This window comes from Limulus polyphemus, unplaced genomic scaffold (assembly GCF_000517525.1).
Source record: "Limulus polyphemus unplaced genomic scaffold, Limulus_polyphemus-2.1.2 Scaffold718, whole genome shotgun sequence".
Taxonomy (NCBI): Eukaryota; Metazoa; Arthropoda; class Merostomata; order Xiphosura; family Limulidae; genus Limulus; species Limulus polyphemus.
In genome coordinates, this window is record NW_013666328.1 from 435,835 (window position 1) to 440,014 (window position 4,180).

The window sequence follows — 4,180 nt, forward strand, 5'->3', positions numbered from 1 at the left end:
ATTCAGCGGACAGGTACTCCAGCTAGTAGTCACTAATTTCGAAACATGAACTTCCTACCTCTAAAACAACACTTTTCTGGATAACGTAAACATTATCTTATTAGCACCTAATAATGCAGTAACCCTAAGTAATTCACTCCTGAGGATGACGTTGCAACGTCGAAACAAGTAGAGTCGTCAACTTTTTGAAGGCCACAGATAGGCCTAAATAAAATGTGTTTAATTGTATGCCAGTTTTAACGTTGAATATTATGTATGATTTTAATCCTAAGATCGCCATAGCAATTCATGCAATAAACATTCTTGTCAAACGATGCAGGGAATATTTTACAATAACTAGTTGGCTCAGTCTACGAGAAGAAGTCTGCTTCCAAAAGTCAACAACAACTTATCTAATTTCTAGTTTAACTGACAAATCATCGAAAATCGCTTTGCGTATTGACAAGACTTATTGCAATAAAAACAAATTCTAACGTACTTCATTATCTATTCTAAACATATAATCGTTTCCAAACGTAACAGAAGATAAGCGGAACGGAACGAAACTCGTCTTAACGAACTCGGTAATGCCAGCTGAGCTTGTAATGGATTGAATTCATAAATCAACACAATGTAATAAGCAAGTCATAGCGGTAGACGTAGCCAACATTTACTGTAATGTAAGGAAGTTCAATAAAATTACTAATGTTGGACAGAACGTAAGTCAGGCAGGTGAAATAAACATAAGAAATATGAATAAATATATAAACGTATTGTACTCATTTTATTTTGTTATTTTCTCGATACAGATTCATTTAGTTGTGTATTTAAGCTCTTAAAAAACTAGAAATACTAAGAGTTATTGAAAATTTCCTCAAGAACTTCCAGAGACGTATATTATACACTTTTTTTTTCGATAATGCTGTTCGTTTTTTTTGTTTTTTTTTGCGAACCTCGGTTATATTACGACTTCGGTAAAATCCCCATTTAATGCGGTAAAATATATTTATTTACGCAAAAAACTAGTAGTGTTTTTTTTTCGTAGCTGTTGTTTACTGTTTATTTGTAATTAAGCACAAAGCTACACAATGGGCTATCTGTGCTCTGCCCACCACGGGTATCGAAACCCGGATTCTAGCGTTGTAAGTCTGCAGACATACCGCTGTGCCACTGGGGGGAGGGGCTTTTCGTAGCTCAATTACGACAAAAACCTTGGTAAAATACATATTTTACTATGTAACAGCATTTAAGTTTCTAGGAAAATCAAAAGTTATATGTGCGTTGTGATGGGTAGATACATAATAATTAAGTTGTACTTCAATTTATGATAACTAATCTTTTAATCCGAATAAACAGATAGATAGAAATGTATTAATGGGTTAGACGGATTGAAAGCTTTTTATGAACTCCAGTATATTACTTTTTCTTAATTTATTGTTCACGATTTAATTTTTTTAATTCTTAGGCTAAAACTAAAATCCAAAATTTAACAGTAACAATAACAAAAAGATGCATCAAGTGGACAACAATACAAAGGGTTGTGTACTTTATATTAAAACGATTTTGAATGCACAAATCAGTAAGTCAACTGATAATTACAGATAATATACAGTTGTGGTGTAATGATGCCCTTTCTGACACAAAATATTCATACACTCAGATCCTATAAATGTGTTCAGATTGAGGATTTAGAATTTCTAAGAGGGCGATATCCCTTGTACTCAATGGCATTGGAAAACAAAATAATATATAGATCTTGAGGTGAGGATCATCCAGAAAGAGACTATAGCAAGTCGCACCACAGGAGTGGTAAACAAGCTGCGACAACAGGTTTGAATCTACGAACACAAAAGTGGAAAAAGTCCACCACGTACCCTAGGCAACAGCACGCAACAACAACAAAAAAATTATCGTCTGGAAAACTGGCACAAGCTGCTTTCAGTCATATTCCACGTTCAGTCGTCGCATAACTTAAAACAGCTGGAAAATGAAACGGGTATTCATGCTATTCCATATGAAGACATACTGGTCAAGTCTCCGGACCGAGCACCTATGTACTTCTGTGCGATAGGATTATTGAAACGGGCACTGGGAAACCGTCTTCCTCGCACACTAGATGGCTTATGGAAGGATCACATGTAGAAGGGGTGTGCTCTGAACATTACAGCTTTACAACGGATACTTCACTGCAGGACTATTGTCAAGATACACGATCGTCAGATAGTGCAGGACCAGATGAAGCGATTGTAAGAACGTGGAAATATTCCAAAATCATTTAAATATAACGTTTTATATACTTTCAAAAAAAAAAGAGAGAAAGAAATGCAACGATGCTTAGCTGTGAATAAACTCTGTATGTATCACAGAAATACCATTTAAAAACAATTACCATTAAGAGTATGTCTTAAACAGAATAATCTTTATGAGGACAATTTACTGGTATGATTACGCTAGCACAAAGTGCACTAAGTATTGGTGTTTTCACTTTTCTTCTTCCAATGTTTTCAGAATATTTACGTTATAAGCCAGGTTACTACTGTACACCCAACATAGCTTTAGAATGGTGATTTCTTAAGATAAGTTTTCTTAATATTACTAACAGTTAAAACGTTAAAACAATTATGAACGTTTAATTGAATTTTCAGTTTACGTTTTTTTCATATTTTTATTTTATTTTCACAGCAGCATTAGAAGCTTCAGTGATCAAACAGTACGAACACAAATTAATTAGTGACATTTTAAACATGTTCTTCCGAAACATTTAGAATGGTTAAAAACAGATTTAGGCTTAAATTTAGGCTTTAGCTTGCTGATGGTTTGAATATAACGAAAAAGCTCATAATGTTTGTTTTGTTTTGAATTTATGCACAAAGCTTCACAATGGGCTATCTGTGCTCTGCCCACCACGGGTATCGAAACCCGGTTTCTAGTGCTGTAAGTCTGCAGACATACCGCTGTGCCACTAGGGGGCAGCTCGTAAGGTGAGAAGAAATTCGAAGCTGTAATGATGCAGATTTACATACGTCCATTAATAGTAACGTTTCCCACGTGATCTTCGAAGAACTGTTAATATACTGTCCTAATCTCAATTATCGGGTTAGAAACGACAGAGATATTTATAGTTAACTCATAATAATATGAAAATGCTCCCCAGAGGCACAGCGGTAAGTCTGTAGGCTTATAACGCTAAAAACCGGATTTCGGTATCCGTGGTTGTGCAGACCACAGATAGCCCATCGTGTAGCTGTGTGCTTAACTACAAACAAACACTGTAGTCTTATTAATAGAACGTCGGCCTAGTATTTACATACCGAACGTGACTATTAGTGTCACTGGGTGTGGTATCTGTATCAAAATTCTAGCAGAAAGATTAATAATATATAAAAAAGGTTTTGCTTAATGTCTTTACATTCGAGTTTCTCACATATGAAATAATTACCAAAACCAAATTATACATGTATGGAATAGCTGAATCGATTTGACCAGTTATATTGTCATATTTTCGTTCCATTTAACCCAAAGAAATACAGGGTTTTTTTTGTTCGTTTTTTCAGATATTCGTACAAAGATACACAAGGATTATCCGTGCTAGTCATCCTTAATTCTAAATTGATACACTAGAGGGAAGGCAACTAGTTAATAGCACTCGCCGTTTTTGTAATAGAAGAGTGTAACTTGGCCGTCTCTCATACCCTCGGGTACATAATCGAACAAGTTACCATCACGGCTGACCCCATCAGACTTTCAGCACATTTTTTTGAATTACTTCTAAATACCCGTATTCACTTGAAGTCTTTTTTTTTTACATATTGTGGATAAAAAGTGGTTTCTGTCAGTTCTTTCTTTACGTCAAAGTGTTATCGCGCACAAAAAACAAAATTACTATAATACATGGGTTCCGACACCCCCCCTTCACACCCACAACCAAATTAATATAGTATTTTGTGAATGTACTACTGGCTTCCCTGAAACTTTTCTGCAGCCCCCAGTTTGCTGTAATATTTGGACCCCGGCAGTAGTAGACGGTATGGTTAGAGGTCGAAAATTTCATGTTATGTTTTTGTACATATATATACAATACCATTGTTTGTTTGTTTTTTGAATTTCGCGCAAAGCTACACGAGGGATATCTGCACTAGCCGTCCCTAATTCTGTAATGTAAGACTAGAGGGAAGGCAGCTAGTCATCACCACCCACCGCC